General features: G+C 37.4%; 1 long non-coding RNA gene across 1 annotated transcript; it reads left to right on the top strand.

Annotated features, from left to right (window-relative positions):
- The first annotated feature begins 5,259 nt into the window (after nt 1-5,259).
- LOC127418698 (uncharacterized) lies at nt 5,260-9,974 on the top strand. Its single transcript, XR_007893522.1, has 3 exons — nt 5,260-5,407; nt 6,157-6,227; nt 7,515-9,974. It is a non-coding gene; the product is annotated as an uncharacterized LOC127418698 (long non-coding RNA).
- The last annotated feature ends 10,883 nt before the right edge of the window (nt 9,975-20,857 follow it).

The following is a 20,857-nucleotide window of genomic DNA, read 5'->3' as shown; positions in this document are numbered from 1 at the left end:
AGATTCGAGAGGTGAACTAATCATTTCCATTTCCTGTGTGAGCAATGCATAGTGTACACGGCTGTCACGTGACAAAAGAACGAACGACTTGGACCAGAAGACTCGAGAGGTGAACTAATCATTTCTGTTTCCTGTACAGCGCCTATGCGGTTTTCATGGAACAAACGAACGGAGGTTGCACAATGCACTTGCGCGGCCAACACAAAATGAACGATTCACTCTCTGAGACTACTCGTTCTTCTGAGTCACATAAAAGATTCGTTCAAAATGAACGAATCGTTCACGAACGACCCATCACTACTACTCTGAATGCAGTCAAGAGTTAACATGCATGCAGCTCATTTCGGTGGTTGATTTCATCGTCTAAGCCTTGAATATATATGTCCGTAAGCGCTGTACTTGTGTTAAATAGTGATTCTATATACATATAAGAGGTTGTTAGATTATTTTTGTTGTATGTACACTCGATTTGTGTATATCTCATTTGAATGTAACTTCTTGATACATACATTGCTTGAAACATGTAAAAGGGTCAAAAGGAAAGAGTTATTTTCTTAAGTTGTACGCTATCTTTTAAGCCTTTGCTCAAGCTACGCAACTGGTTAGAACAGAATATGGTTATTGTAACATGATTCTTTAACCAGGAGTCTTCGAATGTCACTAGGGGAGAAATATGAGACAGTAAAAAGGCGACTTAACAACCCAGTTGAATTTAGCATCATCCTATCTCACACATTCTCCTCTCTTGATTTCATTCTAGCTATGAGAAAAGTTACTTTTTACTTTTTTAATACTTAAGTACAATTGAATGTGAACACTCTTTTACTTTCACTCAAGTATGTTTTTGGCTAGATACTTGGACTTTTAATTGAGTAAAATTTTCTCTCAGTATCCATACTTTCACTTAAGTATAATTTCTGAGTAGTTTACACCCCTGCTGTGGGTACACCAAGGTTAACAAAACAAAACAATTTGCCTACGTAAGGTGACATTTAATCCAAGCACACCTATGCAGAGTGTGTGTATGCAGGAAAGAGATTTAGGCTATTAATTGATTTTAGATGGCTAGATGTATTTTTTAAATGTTTTTGAGGATTTATTTAATATGAAGAATACATTTATTGAAAAGACTTTATTTTATATAGATTACTGTTTACTATACTTGTTATGATTTCTACAGTATGCTGATGATTTCCCAAAATGGAAAAACATTTAATTTCTTATTTTCACTAACTCTGGGTGTAGGGCTGGGCGATATCTAAGAAACATGTTCACTATATTTTTATTTTAAAAAAACAACAAAAAAATATATATATATATATTTTCAGATGACTGGAAAAGAAAAGAAAGAGTGAGAACTCTTTACATGCATGTGTTCCACAAGACACGCTCCCTGCTGCACACTGCTGAACAAACAGCTCATGAGACAAGCACATCAATGGCTTTTCTTTCATCTGTTCTTCAAAATATAATAAAGTGTGTTTCTTCAAGTGCATGTCTTTGTGTCTAACAGTATTTCTTGTCATGTGTAATTCCGAGACGTCTTACTGTTAGCCCACCATAGTGGCTGGTAGATGAGCAAAATATCCCGCCATGCAGGACCAGAATATCAGTCTTGGAACTATGAGGCCTTAAAGGGATATTTCATCATTTAATCACCCTCATGCCGTTCCACATGTAGAAGACTTTTTTTCTTCTGCTGAACACAAAGATTTTTAGAAGAATATTTCAGCTCTGTAGGTCCACACAATGCAAGTGAATGGTGGCCAGAACTTTGAATCTCCAAAAATCAAATAAAGTCAGCATAAAAGTAATCCAGTGGTTTAATCCATGTCTTCAGAAGCAATATGATAGGTGTGGGTGAGAAACAGATCAATATTTAAGTCCTTTTTTTACTATCAATCTCAACTTTCACTTCCACATTCTTCTTCTTATCATTCTTCGTGCATATCACCACCTACTGGTCAGGGCTGGTTTAAAGGTGGAGATTTATCATAAAAAAAATAAAAAATAATAATATAATAATTCTCACCTCACCTATCATATAGTTTCTGAAGACATGAATTTAACCACTGTCTTATGGATTATTTTAAATGATGAGAGAATTGTAATTTTTGGGTAAATTATCCCTTTAAATGCCAAGAAAAAGTTGATAACTGTAGATAAAATGAACATCAAATGAATGGTCAAGTTGCTGAATAAATGAATATGTAGCAATGATGCTTTTTTCCTTGAATTAAAGACCTAGATGTTAAAAGACATAGATGCTAAAATGAAATCAGATTTTAAAAAAACAATGTAACTGTTACACTATATAGAGTAACAGAAAATCAACAGCATAGAAACTGGCACACTTGAGTAAAAACTGGCTTCATAAAAAAGATCAGGACAACAGATGAGCACTATGAAAATACAATCAATACAAATATTGCTCTCTAGTTCACTCTCCAGAAGGGAGTCTCGAGACAGACTTTGTCTTTTAAAGACCAAAACCACCTTTGACGTACACCATACCAACATGCATCTGTCGTGAGAGCCAGAACAATCTGGAAAACATCTCTCTGTCTCTCTTTCCACCATGATGCAATGCACACTTAAGTGATTTCATTTCCTGCTCTCCATAATGCTCCCAACTTCAAGCATCATCTCAGCTCAACTCTAAATATCATCTAACATTCTAGTTTACTGTCATCTTAAAACTGTTTTTTTCTCCAAAGGATGATACTAGAATTGTAATTAAATGTATATGGGGTGTACAGTATATGTATTGTAATTAAGTAGGCACAATTACCATAATTTAGCTAGAGAGTTATTGTAGAAATATACACACTCTGAAAAGATGTAGATATGTCTGTAATAAAAATGGCCAGTCCAAATATTTGATCAGCAACAAATAGTGGTTGTTTACTAAACTTATTCATTTTATCATTACAGTACTATCTCATAATATAATTTGTTTCTTCATGTGGCTACAGAGTATGCGCCAGGATGAAATACGTGGGAGGGCATGTGCAATTTCAGAGGGGGCCACATTTTGAGAATGCTAAACTTATTTTGTGCTCCACAATAACGGTGAACCTCGTTATATTCAATTAATGTTTGTCATTGGCAGGACCATACACAGGGCCTCCGCTGTCTTCACTGATCCTGGAAACTTTTATCTCGACCAACAGAGCAATTTGTGAAAACCAAATATTAAAAATGCACACCAGATGAACGATGCAGTGATTGTGTAAAATAGATCGTTCTACACAAAATTATTGCAAAACAATATGTAATTGTGTAATTAATTAGGTTAAATGTGTATAAACATTTCCAGTGAGTTAAATTACAAATGTTTATTAAGTTATGCGCAAAGTTACACTGACGAGTAGCACTATACGGTCACATTTCAGCACCTTGCACACTGACAGCAACTAAAGAGGCCCTTAAAGCGCATCCTCGCGCGTTTATGTTAAGTGCAGTTTTGGGAAACACATGTAAAAAATAACAAACATTCATAAAATTGATCGTAGAAAACGCTCTTAACCACTAAGATCAAGATTTCGTTATTGGGGCCCAGATCAGTCTAGAGCCTTTTGCAATACAGTTTGGGAGTCAAAATTCAAAAAGCACCATATAATTAGCCTATCAAATCCTTCACAGCAGTCAATTCAGTTCATCAAGTCATACCCACATATCAGACTAACCAGAAATAATGCTATGCAACTGCTATGACCTATAGTCCTTAACACATATTTTTCAATATATTCTCACAGTTACTTGAGCACGAATTCCATGCGTCCCGCCTTGAGAATATCCGCAAATTCGTTGTAAAAGTCATTACATTCACTTCTTATCTACTGAAATCAGAACTTAACCACTGATGACAGCATCAATGATCTTTCCTTTTAGAGTGAAAAGGTCTTTTAAATCCTATTTTGGGACAACAATTCCCTTTTAGCTCTGAAATTAACGTTGCATTTTATGCCTCGTAATGAAGATGAGCAGTTAATATTACTCATTTTCTTTGAATATTATTTTGTCTCCCCTTCTGTTAAAATAGACTAAAATAAAATTAGATAAACGAACTTAAACTAAAAATTAGGAAAATCAAAGACAAAGAGGATTGATTTTTCATACACAAGGTCAAAGTGGGGGGCACGGGTCATAGACCCCCGGGGGCCCCCCGTAGCACTGACACTGTATGGCTATCTTCGCATGACCTTCACATACAAGTAATACAAGGCATAAAAGTTTAAAAACAATGAAATACAGCGAGAACAACTAGGACAAGTAATGTAAAGTCTAAGGCACTCTTCTCATTTTGTGTTTACACCAACATATTGTAAACTCATAACACTTGCATCATAAATTAAGAATGCTGTCTGGTTTATGTTTCCTGTTGGTTGTGTTTCTTGAATAAATGTCGCCCCCTGCTGCTAGAAAGAGTATTTATATATTCAGGTTATGTACTGTATATAGAGCTTTCTGTCTTTCTGGCTTTCTTTCTACATTTAAGTAGACCTGTTCTATATACAGTAATTTGTATGTAAGTGATGATATGATATCTATCTCTCTCTCTCTCTCTCTCTTTCTCTCTCTCTCTCTCTCTATCTATCTAGATCATATTTTCCCCCAAACTCCAAAGAAAAATAGGATTATATTGTGAAAATAAAGCATATTTTAGGATTATTCTGATTTTTTCTGCATTGTGAGATTCTATCTCTGATATTATCTATCTATCTATCTATCTATCTATCTATCCATCCATCTATCTTTGTGGTCAGATCATATTTTACCCCAAAGTCCAAAGAAACAAGGAATTCTAAAATGAAAATAAAGGCAATATAATGATAATTATGTTTAACAACATAACATCTATCTATTGACATTTATTTTCATGTTTATTATTACTACTATTATTTTTATTACCGACCACAACCTTCGGTTTACCGCTGCAGTCACTAATAACCCATTTACTAATAAAGTGTAAACGCTTTTTTCTTTCATGAGGCATAATACTGTATAGTCGCATTCGAAGGCAGGCCAAATTTTTGCCTAACAATTAAAAATGCACGTCTCGCACCAAAATATAACGCAACGTGAAATGCTCAAACAGGCTAACCATGCTCGCCCAAACATGTCAAAATGGCTCTGCGGCATGTGATTCGTTCGAGTGTTTGTAAACATGCGTCAAAAGCATGTGATTCTGCTGACGTCACACTGCGTGCAAGACGGACAGCCAATCAGAAAACGGGGGTGTGCGAGGTGGGCGGGGCCTCGCTGTGGCGTCGTAAAAAATTCTATACGCTCGGCAACAAGGTGTGCTAACCGATTCACAATTGAAAAAACGAAGCTCGATCTTGTGTCATCTACCGCATGCCATCTTTATCGGATGAAAAAACCCAACTGCACGCTTCTAAAGGTTAGTGGGAGATTTTTCTACCTGGTAAAGTAGAAAAAGTCCTTCATATTAGGCACTGCGTTTATTCTAAATAATCCACCAACAGGAGGGGTAAAAAACACTTTAATTGTAATGTGACTGAATAATGAATTTATGTTACACTGTGTTTACGCTCTAAGACAATATAATTAATTTTATTATTTCAAAAAGGTACATGCATTTATAGGACATTTACGTACAAGTATTTGTACATTTAACTTTAAATATGTCCTGACTTCACTGCATTATAATTATGTTATATAATATATGTATATTAAGATGGTCTAGGACAGTGGTTCCCAACCCTTTTCCTGGAGGCTCCCCCAGCACTGCACATTTTGGATATCTCTCTGATCTAACACACCTGATTTAACTCATCAGCTCTTTAGTGGAGACTCCAAGACCTGCATTGGGTGTGTCAGAAAAGGGAGATACACAAAATGTGCAGTGCTGGGTGTGCTCCTGGAACAGGGTTGGGAATCACTGGTCTAGGACATTCAAACTTTGATTTTCTTGTAATATGGTCCTTAATTAAATATAAAAGAAAACCCAATGTCTTAGTATGCGAGAAAAACAAATCAAGGTGGGGTGTAGTGCGGAGGAGGGGTTTTTGCTGCGACATAGGTGCGCGTGCGTGTGTGTGACCTAGCCTACTTAGCGAGGCAAAGATAGGATGTTACGCAGTACTTATTTACAACCCGGTGTGCTTTCCCCTTGCATATATGTAACAGGTTTTCATCTGGGATGATATAACCATCATAGCTTTCCAGTCAGAAAATCATCATCATCAAACAAACATCAGGTCAGCTCAATTCTTTTTCCATTAATTAAACCCTATAAAGTTTCCTGACATGCTTTAGTCGAATAACCAAATAGGTGGTTGTTGTCCTGAGCACACAAATAGTCAAGATTTGCATGCCAGGCTTGCTCAGCCTTAGCTGATAATGCCTATTCATTACATTAAATGAGTGGGTTTATGTAACCCATTCATTCTGTTGCCCAGTTTTCATTAATGGACGTTTGGTTATCTGTGGGGTAAACTTATGACGTTTTCCACCACTGCCAGCTTCAAACTTTTCAACTAATGGCGTTTTTAGTAAAGTGCGCACCTTTTATTTCTGATGTAAACAAAACAGGCGTTTATTCTACGTCTCTAACGCTGGGCGGCGCTGTTTTGCACTATGCGACTCTCTGCAAATATGAGACCATATGAACCAGTTCTATATTGTTTAAAAATAATAATAATTTAATAATTGTTCATTTATTTATTTATGCACTGTTCAGAGTTTGAGTGTAGCACTGACTAGAAAATGCAGGATGTTCATTTTAAATATAATGTGTACTGTGTAGAAAAGGTAGCATGTTGGTAAGTGTAATGTTGTAGGTTTAAACCCCACAAGAGAAGATCCATGAACTCTCTGCTCCAGGGTGAATGCCCCCGTACCTCAAGCATCAGCTAAAATGACAAGTACATTAATTAGATGTATCATTCAAAAGAGCATGGTAAATCAGTGTTGTAAAAAAGTGCACCATCAGGGCAGGTTGTGTTTATGCTACTGTATCAGATTAGATGTGCATTAATTAGATGTATCATTCAAGACAGAAAGGCAAATTAGTGTTGTAAAAAAGTGCACCAACAGGACAGGTTGCGTCCTGTATCATTAATCGTGTTTAGGATGGAACACTGTTGACAGCATTGAAAGCAAGTGGATGCGTCTAGCTCTCAAACAGTGATCTTGGTAAATGATTCCATGCCAGAAGGTTACATGATGTTAAAGATTGGATTAATGTTGAATGTTGATTCATTAGACAAACAAAAACATCTCTCAGAGGAGGAAATTAGAAAAGTGCAGTAATTATCTTATTGTTATAGAGTAACAATAATAGACGATGTACAATCCATGTGTTTTAATACATTATGAAATACTCTGCAGTTTTTACTAAATAAAGTACTTTTTCATATTCAAGCAGTTCTGAATCTGAATAATATGCTATGAAATTTATTCATAATTACATAAAAAAAAATTGTTACCAAGCTTTTCTCTTGTTTTTCCTTGTGAACACAGTTATGCATCCTTTTGTTTTTCAGTGGAACCAGGATGGGGAGAAGCTGTAACAGTGTAAAGATATGTGTTTACACATTAGTAAACATCTTTGCCAAACACAAATTTTTATATAGGTTTGCAACAAATAATGGGTCCATAGCTGTTGTATTGGGTACGTATCCATTTCTTGGGTGTGGCATCCTTGTGGAATTTACAGTGGGAATCTTCAATTTCATCTTCTTACATCCGTCCAAGCTAAATAAGCAGAACACAGTTAGCCATATCACTATTCCCCTCTACCCAAATTAAACAGCTAATGGGGATGTTCATTTTACATAATTTGATATTACTGTTATGAAACAGATAATTCTGACTGGATGAGCAGCGTTCCAATCCATTGTAAAATGACCGTGAATTGTATATTAATGCACCAAGTTGCGATGTTGCCTGGCAACTGCAAACTCCTACGGTTAGGATCATATACAGTACTATATTACTAAGTGGTAAAAATAGTTTATTCTGGTAATTGTGATTGATAAAATTAACTTTTTATTAAGCGTTGGTGTCTTTTATCATATTGCTTTTGCCGACGTTGTATCAAAATCATAATTAAATGCATATAATCACATAATTATCCTCCTTGCATCATGCCTAAACATCCCTAACCCGTGGTAAAATTACAGTAACAAACCACCTCTCACAGCTTATTGCTTTAATATAGAATGATGATTTCTGTATCATAAACTTCACTTCTAAACACTTGATGACATGAAACTGAGCTAATTTTCACAACAAATTGTCTGCCAAGATCACCATCTCATTGCCCCCCCTGCCAGAAAATACAGCTTAAGCTGGTAGCTGTGTTTTGGAACATGGTAACTGGTTTCTAGCTGGTCATGAGCTGGTCCAAGCTGGGAGACCAGCTTAGACCAGCTACCAGCTTGTCATACCAGCTCAAGGTGATCAAGCTGGTTTTTGGAACATGGTAGCTGGTCAACCAGCTAAGGAACAGCTTGGAGTAGCTCATGACCAATTTGGACCAGCTTGGATCAGCTAGAAACCAGCTACCATGTTACAAAACACAGCTACCAGCTTAAGGTGGATTTTCCAACAGGGCTGTTTTGCCAACCTTATATATATATATATATATATATATATATATATATATATATATATATATATATATAAACGGACATTGTGGTAGCTCGAAAGTGCATCATTCAGGGCCTGGGCTTTGAGAAGCAGTTGAGGCCTGTTAGTTCATGTGCAGTCAGTCAGCCAGGCTCCCCTACTGTTAGAGATTAAGCCAACAGGAAGTGGAATACTGTGTAAAGATGACGCTGCTAAAATTAACCCGCTTGCTGCTAAATGATGACTGCATTTATAGTAGACAAGAAGGCTTTAGTAAGCGTACACAGTTGCTCTATATCCTGTGTTAAATAGCTAAGAAATGAACTTGGTTGTATAGCAGACAGTAAAGGTTTTTTTTTTTTTGTTGTTTGTTTTTTTTTTTTTTCATATTGTTTCATAGCCTTGTTTTGTTTTGTATCCAAAAAATAAAAGCTAGTTGTTTATATGGTTGTGAGAACCACAAGCTGAGTTTCCATTCTTGTGTTTTTATGCAAATTTTTGGGATATTGCATTAATGCTGGATGGAAACACTAAGATGCAAATAAGATATCCAAAATACGCATAAAAAAAACGCATTCAGGTGGATGCATTTTTTGTTCAATAAGAAGACATGCGCATAAACTATGATGAAAATTTACCAAATATATTCCTTTAGATTCTATATGGGAATATAGCAAAAAAGTAATGTGACTTTGCCTCAGCAATCCATGTGAATACATAATTTGCTCAGAAAATCCTGTCAATGTCATCGCATCTCAAATGTTGCTCTGGTTATTCTGAAATGCCAAGGCCTGTGATCAAAATGATTGGCTACTATTACCTCCCAGAATTGTCTGACACGCTTTCACTCCCAGACATAAGGCATCTGCCGCTGAATGCTAGAAAACATGAAGTTTGTCAGAGCGTTTTGTCTGCGTGCTCTAAATCGCAAGTCATTACATTTAATAAAAGAGCCACTGTGCTTTAATTTTGTCACATTAGCCGATTTTCCCAGCGATTTTTCAGGTGTGAGCTTCATTAACACAATCGCCGGCCAGGCGGAGGGAGACGAAGTACGCATTAGCGTCCGCCAGCGGAAGGTCGTTAATCACTCGACCGTTTGGATTCCCTGCTGAGTTAAAGGAATAGTTCACCCAAAAATGAAAATTTGCTGATAATTTACTCACCCTCAGGCCATCCAAGATGTATCTGAGTTTCTTTCTTCATCAAAACAGAATTTAAGACATTTAGGATTGCGTTTCAGGCCTCCTCCTCTAAAGAATGCAAGTGAATATCCTCCATTTTAGACGGTCTGAAATGCATATTTAGGGTGTATCAAAATAATCTACACGACTCCAGTCGACAAATAAAGTTCTTCTGAACCCAAACGATTGATTATTTTTAGAAACAAAACAATACTTGTATACTTTTTAACTACAAATGTTCGCTTCAGTACATCTCTGTGACGTGCGCTCATGAGAGGGATGACGTAAACTCGTTGGTAAGGTCACACGTCACGTGGAGGAGTCAGTAGGCGTGTCATTGTTTACAAGAAAACCTTGTGCCATTCACAAACCAAAACAGTCCAAAACATTTAAAAACAATATAAAAAAAATAAATAAAAAAAAATCATTTCCAATAATAAAAAATAAAAAAACAATGTAAACAATGACGCGCTTCCTGACTCCTCCACGTGACGCGTGACCTTACCCTCTCATGAGCGCAGGTCACAGATGTACTGAAGCGAACATTTGTAGTTAAAAAGTATACAAGTACTGTTTTGTTTCTAAAAATAGTTTAAGGTTGATAAAGGTTTCAAGGTAGCTGGCAAAGTTTGCTATGGTGAGGTTAATGACATTTAATAAAATAATTGTATCTTAATGATTTTATGATGGTTTAACAATTATAGTACATGTACATCATTTTTTTACATGCCTTTTTCAACAGGGAGGTAGATTGTGCTAGCAAACTCATTAAAACTCATATAGCATTAAATTATTTAGGCTGTTGATTTAACTCATTAATTTAGTGTAATAATTAAAAAAATAACGTGTTAAAATAATTTATGCAATTAATCATGCCCACTGACATGTACATAAATTCAGTAATAAAAGTGCAGATTCTCCTACCATATGGTACATCTGTTTTTACAGGCCACGTCTATAGGTGGCGGCGTGCCTCAACAAACCTCACAAGCAGTGCAGCCACAGAATGAGAACCGCTCACTTAGGAGGAAACACAACAGAAAACAGTCATCTTGAAACACGATTTTCAAAGATTCCACTACTTTTAACTTGACACAGCATCCTAAAAATGCTCTGTTTATGATGCTGAATACCAATGAGATGCTCCAAACACGTCCGCCTGAGGCACAATCGTGTACATAGAGCGACGATTAAAAATAATGCAGATGGAACACAAGAATGCATAGTGTGAGAACTGGACACTTGCTGTCAACTGTAGGCTGCTTTTTTTCCTGTGCTTTAGCAGGGTGAAAACCAGGGTAAAAAGCAGTCCTAAAAACTGGAATATGCAATCATCCTCCATAGCGCACTAACTCCAATGTTTACCTCTCACATCATCTGATTACTGTATCTGTTATGTACATTCAAGCACAATGGAAAAAGAAACCGTAACTGTGCCAACAGGCCTGGATCAGCACAGAACGGCATGGTTTCGCAACGGAAACCTTTCGGCTCGATGGTGGTAAAGCTGATTTAGGCACATGGAATGGAAACACGTTGTTTTTGTGGTATTCAGAAATTTCACAAATTAAATTCATAACTTGGATGGTAACATGTCCACTGTTTGAAATTGAAAAAAGAATCCTTTGCTGACCATATCTCAAGAGTTAAATGGAGAAGTTAACTGTTAAAGAGCTTAAAAACAACAAACAAAATGTTTGTGTTTTGTGGCTTTCAATCCATGTCTGATAGCGTTGAGACTATCTACATGTTGCATACTGCTAAAAGTTTTTGCAAATATAAACCTTTAAAATACAGTCTTTCTCGTCAGGGAAAACGGACAAAAAATATTGATGACCCATCTTGTACTTACCCAAAATTTTGTCCCATGGGGTCATCAAGGTATTGGTTTATTTTTAAGTCACAGAAGTTAACTAGTACTAGCAGTGTTTAAAAAATAGTCTTAACAATCCTGTACCTCAGACTACTTCTTCAGTGACATACCAAATTTTGACATGTAATATAGGACATAGTAGGCAAAACAAACTGTTTTGCCCTTTTTTTAGCCAATATAATATTTCAATATAATTGAAATGCCACTTTTCCCTAATATCAGTATAAACATTGCATGAACAATTGCAGCTCATCTCTGCATGAATTGTTTAAGTTATGTGAGCACATTCTCATTTTAGAATGATGCACTTTAGATGTTATGAGCTTAGCTAATGCCCTCACAACTGTGATGTTACATAATAGTTGTCCTGATATACCTAGTCCTAGATACAAATTAGAATGAAGCATAGCTTTGGCATAAATGCACTGTAAATTGTCAGTCTCTTTTGAAACTGATTTTAGACCATGACTAATTTTAATCTGCATTCAGAAAAGCAGCCCAATTAGAGATTGTCCACATAGATGGACAGAAGTGTATTTGTTTTCCAAACTCCAGTTGGTTCTAGTCAGTTGTAGAGACTGTTTTTAATGTATCTTCCTGCATACTTGGGTCTTAATCAATACACAGTTGACACTGTTTCTTTGCCAAGTTGTAATGCAATGAGAGGTTTTTCAAAATACATTAGGAAGACTTAGAAGTTCCTCCTTAGGCGAGAAGCACACATTTGATTACTGCATACAAGACGTTAATTAGAGATATATAAGAATAGCACCAAAAACTGCACAGTGTTGTGTCTCATACTGTGTGCCTCTTAGAGTCTATCATATAAACTGGAGCAGAGAGAAGGATTATTATCGGCTGGTGGTGTGTCATCAGTCTGCGGGTTACTGTGCACCCTGCCAACTGACCCGCCTCACTTCCACACTCAGATTGAGATGTCAGAGGGAGGAGCATGTTGGAAATTGTGGTGTTTATGAAAGTATGTCAGGCTACTCTGAGCATGGAGAGATTTTCACAGTGCCTGCAGGCATGTGATCTGTTATCATTATGATAAACGTATGAATATTTGCTCTTTGATCAGATCTTAGTAGTTCAGAGAGGCGGTGCTGTCTTTGTCTGTTTGCTGAAATATTAACAGGTTCGTTTAATATACTGTATTTTATCGTGATCTAGTAATTCATTCGTTTCTTTGACCTCCCATCACATCCCCTTGTTTAAAGTTAATCAACATTTTTGGTTACAACAAACTGAGCAGAAATGTTTTCCCTCTTTTTATTCATAAGATGTGAAAATGTCTTGAGGCAGATGGCAGTACTGTTAAGAATTTAACTTAAATCGTATTTTTGCATATGGAGAATTTCATTAGTTCTCTGGAATATTTGATTCTGAATGGTAAATGGCTGGATTCTGTGGTCAGGCAGTTTTGTATGATGATAGCTAATCAGTATAATTGACTGCTGTCCCAGGCAACCAATGGTCTGATTGTATATAATCCCTTTTATACATTGTTTAATAATATTAAAAATACAAATATTTAATAGTAATTTTATAACTAAAATTATTATTATAACTACTGTTATTATCATTGTTATTAATAATATAGTAAATAATATAATAATATATTTAATAATTATATTTTGTTAGTATTAATATTGTTATTTATTGTTATATAAATGTTTAATATATTCAAAATAATATATTAAAGAAAAATAACTTTTTAAAGTTTTACCCTTGTTTTCCCCTCATACATCACTTCTGTTTTGAATTTGGTGACATAATCCATATTGTTCTGCTGTCTGTCTCCATGGTTACTGCTCTCAAAACAGGAAGAGGAAGTCTACGAGAGGCTGATGCGACTTCCCATGATTCTGCAATGTTTTGAGGGTTTTTATCATATCACATCTTTTCCCAAACATCTTAATCACTAGGTTTAATGTCCATTTATCTCATTGTCCAACTGATGGAGTGATGTTACCATATTAGAAATGTCAGTTCTGATGTTTATAAATGAAAGATTCCTTCTGTCCCTACCCATGTTATCTGATTTAGTACTCCCCTGACAGCCTGGACATTTTGAACAGGCCGAGCAAATAGGCAGAGATTAAAAACATGAGAAACAAAACAGCCCAGTTGTTACATAACTGTAGCACGGCAGAGCTCTGCAATGTGCCTTTAAATGCTGCAGACTGTCAGGTGATCAGACGGGCACCGTCATCTCAGTTCACTGAGACACCACAGCGCCTCTGAGAAGCTGATGAGACGCTGAAGACATAAAGGAGGGGGTGGAGGGGGGTTAGTAGGGGCTGACGGGGTGAGAGGGGACAGGAGGACACAAGATAGTGAGGAAAATAGAGAGGTCCCTTTAACTGTAATCAAAGTGTTCTCTCTGTTTCTTTTTCTCTCTCTCTCTCTGTCTCTCTTTAGCCACTCATTATGTAGCAGCGAGTGTGTTGACGGATTGGATGTTTCAAGAAGCAGCGTTGTGTGGCCATAACAGAGCGAAAAAGACCCAAGAATTAAGTGCTGCGTCACAATGAGCAAAGAGATAGAGAAAGAGAGAGAGGGATTGCGGGATTATTTGCGGCATCAGAACCATCTGTTTGGATGACCACAATGTGAATTCGAGATCTATGCAGACATGTGTCAGTCTACAAAAACAGCAGTCTGAAAGAGCATTTCTGCTGTTGCAACAAGATGAAAATAGAGCGAGCGGGAGAGGGTGGAGGGCTGGTAGAGAGAGAGAGAGGGAGGGAGGGGGAAAGAGAGAGAGAGAGAGAGAGAGAGAGAGAGAAAGATTTTGGATTAGTTGCTACGTCACTTTTTCACGTCCAGAGGAAACAGCAGCTAGGAGGAGAGGATTCGGACATGTGTATTTTTCTCCTACCTGTGAGTGTGTCCAAGCCCTTTGTTTACTCATCCACCTTTCATCGGTTTTAATCCGTTCGCCAGAATCGCAGCTCCAACATGAATGCTGAGGATGTGATATAGTTTCTCGGAGTCCAGGTCTTTGTGTGTATGTCAGTGTGTGTCGATGCTGAGCGTAATGGCGTTGCGAGATGTGTAAGGGGCGGACGGACAAAAACGTTAACATTATTAAAGGGTTAACGAAACTATTGCTGTTCTCGAAGGTTCTTGAGATATACTAGAGGAGTTTGTGACCGTTTACAATTAACACTTGAGATTATTACAGTTGTTTTGATTTGATCGGCACCCATTATTCGAACCAAAATGCTGGACACCGAATGTGTTTATATCGTAATCACTATATGTATGTTACAGTTGATATTGTTCTATATACATGACATCATGTCTAAGCTGGCTCCTAGTAACAGGTAAGTGATATATAACAGGCTATTCAACATCAGACAGGGAAATGTCAGACAAGATCAGTCTCAGCTTTTTAAGACATTAGTACTTCAGAATTTACTTTATGGTCTATCATTTTATGTCACATGTAACACTAGAAGAGCAGGTGGAGGAGGTATTGCTCAAGAGATGTTATTTCGAAGGGGTACCACTAGGACAAGGACCATTGTGGCTAAATTTGTGATCTTTTGGCAGCGAAGAGGGCATATCAAGGTGGTCAATGGGGCTCTTATATCAGTTGTGTTATTTCCACATTTCCACATCCATTAACAACATTGGTTTCTGCAGAGTTACAGGAAACACAATTGTTGACGCAGTCATATTTGCTGCACTTTCTCACTAGTGCATGACTGTTTTCACCTCTCTGTCTCTCTCTCTGGGTCTCGCCTTGAATTCAGGGTGTAGATTGTATCCCAAGGAGGGTTACTTTTATGAAAAGGGTGTAAACGTCATAGGAGGGAATTAGGGAAAGAACTAGAATGAGATACAGATACAGAGAGAGAGAGAGAGAGAGAGAGAGAAATTGTTTACCTTGCTCTCTTGGTGACTGTGCACTGGCATGCATCCAGTTCACATGCGCTAGACTTCCTACAGCAGCCATATCAGAGAAATGAGCGACAGAGCTCCCCTCCTATCTGACGCTGGTTGGTCCTTCCGACTTTTCTCACAGCTCCAAAAATCCCATTGGATTAGCCCAGGCAAAAAGTTGGAGGGATTCATATGATTGGCTGAAAGGTAATGTTATCATTTGTGAGCAGTCTATGATGTTGGATTGTTTTTGTTTTAGAGAGCTGTTACTTAGTAGAATTGCACAATTTAAAAACAATGCACAAAAGCATTTTGTTTGATGTAATTACAATTTTTTAATTGCTTTAAAATTGTTTATAGGGATAGTCCACGCAAAAATGAAAATCCTGTCATCATTTAATCACCCTCATTTTGTTCCAGACCTATATTTCTGTCTGACTTTATTTTAAAATTATGTTTAGCAAAATTTTAGCCTCAGTCACAGTTTTATTGCATCTTTTTTCATACTATGAAAGCAAATTGTGACTGAGGCTAACATTCTGCCTAACATCTCCATTTGTGTATGGAAGAAAAATGTGTATAAATATGGGTTTGGAGCAACATGATCGCGTTGTATTTATTAATAAATACATATACATATGAATTGTATTTATTTTTTAAGTGACCTATCATTTTAAGATTAATAATCTTCCTCAACGTAACCCGGAATACATTATCATGTGCGTAATATGGATTAAAAGTATCTGGTTACGAGTTTTTGCGTATGGAAAGTACATCCTCTTGAGGGTGAATCTGAATTATTTAATTAGATCTGTCGTCTCATTGCGGTGCTTTTTTATTCTCAAATCCCTCCATTGTTTGTGTCTGTGTGCCTGCGTGATTTGGTACATTCAATCAGTTGCCTTCTTCCTCCGCTAGCTGACCACTGTGTATCCTGTTTAAATAGTGTCAAAACATTTCACTTTTGCACGTTTGTCTTTACGCGTGACATTTGTCCCATTACGTAGGAAACAGTTCGGTCCAGTAACTTTTAATCCTATAAGTGTTTCTAAAAGGTGTTTTTCCATCAGAAACCTGTTGCACGTCGAGCAGTGCTGTCCCCAGGTTACAGTGTGTGTGCGCGTTTGTGAGGCAGAGGTCTGCACTGCAGTTGTTAATGCTGCATTAGATGCTACAGGCCAGAACTCTAGCAAATGCTGGTAGCTCTGTGGCACCTGAGGGTTGGAGGGGACAGCATCCCCAGTCTACCTCACTGCTCATCATATGGGGAGGGGAATTTTTTATAGATGAGGCTCGCCACGTGATGGAGTTAACCCATGGGCTTCTGAGCCAAGGATTGGGCTGTGACGCAGATTGGAACTTGTGCTATTTTTCCCTGATGCTCGGCGTGGTATTGTTTCTCCTTGCGATATCAGTGTAGGCTTGTTATTCCGGGAGCTCATTTGGACTTTTATTAATGTTATTTGTTCAAGATATGGTAATGCAGATGCAGTGAAACTTGTTTTTTAAGGGTCCAGAAGTGAATGCTAGTACGGTAAAGTATGGAAAAATGTACTTGCACTTTATTTGTTGTAGACTTAAAGCCTGTTCTTTCCTTGATCCGAGAGTTTACTTAGTGCAATGATAGATAGATAATAGATAGATATTGTTAGTTACTTAGTAAATAAGTATTTTCTTTAAACTACTTTTGGTTAAAAAAATAAATAAATAAATAAAAATCTGATTTGTTTTTCTAAGTCCTAAATATTACACAACAGGTTTAAAGCAAGGATGCAGCAAACAAGCAGGTGGGAGAAAGTGAGTAGAGCAACCAGATACCTCTAAACAGCAACCATCATGCTCCTCTCCATCCTATCAGTCAGATAAGGGTTACAGAGCTCCTAGGGCATGTTTCTTACCTCTGCCATATATCTCAAAGCAGACACATTGTGCTGTTTTCTAGCAAACTAAGGAAGTGAGAAAAAACTATATTTTAGCATTTGTGAACAACTTTGCTAAATCTTGTTTAATCAGTTATTTGGACTGGACTCTAAAAAAGATTTAGCAGGAAGTTGTAGTAAAGCTGAGTGATATCTGTGGGGTAAGGGGGTTGTTTACTTGCCAAAGGGTTTGGCTCTGAGGACGAAGGCACATAAAGAACAAAAACCCTTGGCAAAGCGTCAGTCTTACAGGGCAGTACCTGCCGCCACACCCTCACCGATTGCTGGCGTCAGGAATATCCCTGCCAGATTTCTCCATTTCCTGCACTGACTTCATTTTGGAGACTTCAGCGGTGGAGGCACCAAAACAGAGCGAGGTAACAGCCTACAGGAACATCTGCCTCTATATGTCACACATTTAGAGAAGAGCTGATTAATGGTGAGGTATCAAAATTAGTGTTTTTCATGGGACCTTAATTCTATCTGCTTTTCAATCGATATTAGAAGCCAAACGAATGTCATTTTGAGAAGCGAGGTTGTGCAGAGCCATATTTATAGAGCTTTGCTCAGATATGCTGACCTGGTTTTGCTCTTAATACATCTTTGCTTTACCTCCGTAGATGCTGCCTTACATTCCCGACCTCGCAGGGGCATTTCCTTGTGTCATTGAGTGACAAATGAAACTGCTCTTGGCATTTAGGGCGTTCTTCAGTGCAGTGGTTCTCAACTGGTTTTGTTTCAGGATCAAGGTTTTGCATTGGACATCAAGTAGCGACCCAACACAGTACCAAAATTGTTTCTTGTACAAATGTAAACAAAAATGTGCTTTTAATCAAACATCGAAATTTATAAATGTTACAAAAGTAATTGTTTTTTTGCTTGTACAGCTGCGAGTTGCCTGTACAGCTGGAGTTGCATTTACTGCCCCCTGACGACTGAGACTCGTAAAAACATAAAGGTTGTAGGCTACTTCAAGCTTGAATTGTTTTGATGGATTGGAACATTTTTATTACAGCTTGGGGGCATGATTAATTGCTTAAATGTTTTAACACTTTACCTTTTAAAAGTATGTAATGTAATATAAAATATAAAGTGTTAAATCGACAGCCTTTTGACATTGTCGACATTATTTATTTTAACTATAAATTATTATATGGCTACAACCCTATCAGAGCAGACCTGAGACCCATTCTTGGTTCGTGACCCACCAGTTGAGAGCCACTTTTCTAGAGCATTGAAGGGGAGCTGTTAGTACATGTCTAATGCTGAGTATGTCAGCTGTTTGTATTTTGGCAACATGTTTGTTGCACAGGGAAGTTATGAATTAGCATGAGAAATACAATATGTTTCAGTGTGCAAAGTGCCATGACCGTAGCTATGGATTATTCTTTTTTTAGACGAATAAAACTAAACATACTTTCTTTATACTCATAATTTTCAACTAAATCCCCACATACGCAGACTGCTTACAGCTTTTCATCCATGCCAAATTTGCTTAGTCAGATTGCAAATCAGCATCGTCTCAACTCAAGTTTAATTATTCCCTGGCGTTTTGCCACTGTATTTGCCTGTTGCTGTATCTACGCTTATTAAACCACATATTTTATCCTCAGATCGATATGTCTTCAAAATGTATTACGTTTCTAACATTTCCTTCTACCCATTTAATGCTTAAGTGAGAGCACGTGGAAGATGTTGCGGAAGGAGATTAAAGTAGCCTGCCTGTGCTCTTCCACGTTGTCTCTAGTAGATTATTCAGAGGTGTTTTGTAGACTAATAATCTCGATTATCCTTTGTGAAAGGAGTCTGTCAGTGTTAGGTTTCCTGCCAGAATGGGAGTGTGGTGAGCAGGGCGGAGCCAAGCGAAGTTAAGTGGTGAATGACTTCCACCTGCGCGCCACACCGGCCTTGTGTTCCAGCGAGGGGAGGTGGGAGTATTTAAGGAGAACAGACAGCGGCAGACGGGAGAGAGATGCACGAAGCTTGTCCGCGTTCTTGTGTGTGTTTTATGATTTGATGTAGCTGGCTGAAAAGCAGTGCGTGTTTTTGTTTCTTTATACACTGAAAAGTGTTATTAAATGTCTGTGTTTGTCAAGCTGGTCCCAGCTTCCTCCGTACCTTCTTAATTGTTACAGGGAGATGTCCTTTGTGGTTTGCTGTGTTAATCTGTCAGCAAGGACTGGGTTTTGAGTAGCTGTTCCTTAATAAAAGTTCAGATGAGCAAAGGGGTCAAGGTTTAGCGGGTTAGTGATGGGCAGTTAGTCATTGAGATGAATGGGAATGATAACGGCATTTAGCTTTCTCCAGGTATTACAGACCTCCTTGGTAATGAGCCATGAACCGGCCAGTCTGTTGACTTCACAAATTAAAAACGTATGCATTTTGACAATTTAGTAACCAGGCACATGATCCGATGACGGCTCTACTAAATGAGTTGTGTGTTATATTAATGAAGAAAAATTGTAATCCCCAAAGTTTACTAGGTATTAGAGACTGGCATTTTAGAACATAGGCACTCATTAAATACAAGAGGAAAATATGTTTCTTTAAACATTGATTTCTGCATTGCCTATTTGTCACACAACAGCAGGTTGAAATTAAAAAATATATATTACTTAATATTGTGTTTTCTCTCTTTTTGTTTGAAGGCCTGCCACCCATTGAAGCTGAACTTCTCATTTCAAGACCTGTGAAAAATGTTGGCAGTGACTCCTCTTGGAAGCTGGTTTCAGATGGTGTCTTAGAGTGCTGTTGTAATGAATCTAGCACCATTTGAAATCAGTGTTCTTGGGGTGGAAAATGCATCGCTCTTATTTGTGACAAGAAAACTGTGACGACATTCACACTGTATGCTGTAAACACATCTTATGATTTCAAGACTTCAAGATCTGTGTCCTCTACCCAAGGTTGACCGATTTCTTTTGGTGTTCAGAGTCTTTTGGGGTTTCTAGCACCATTTGAAATCGGTTACAATGAAGGACAGATATTAACGCTGGAGAAAGAAGGCATCTGGCATCTCCTTGGATTATTTTAATGTTTCTTTGTTTTATAGTAAGTCTAGAAGTATAACAATGTAAGTATAAAAAATAAGGTTACAAACATAATTGTTTTAAAGTTGTGTACCGTTATTTACCAAAGTGTTTAATCCTGGTCCTTGATGAGCCCAGTATTGCACATTTGTGGTGTCTTTCTTGTCACAGTACTTGGTGATGAATCTTGTGATAGAAAATAAACTTAAAATAAATTTAAATCAACTGTTAATTATTCTTTCAGCTATTTCAAAGGCTACACTTGTTGAATTGAATGTCTTGACGTTTCAAAGGGATAGTTCATCGAAAAATGGAGATTTTGCCATCATTTACTCACCCTTGATGTTCATACATCCA

The sequence above is a fragment of the Myxocyprinus asiaticus genome, chromosome 28 (genome assembly GCF_019703515.2).
Source record: "Myxocyprinus asiaticus isolate MX2 ecotype Aquarium Trade chromosome 28, UBuf_Myxa_2, whole genome shotgun sequence".
Taxonomy (NCBI): Eukaryota; Metazoa; Chordata; class Actinopteri; order Cypriniformes; family Catostomidae; genus Myxocyprinus; species Myxocyprinus asiaticus.
This window is presented reverse-complemented; position numbering and strand designations above follow the sequence as displayed.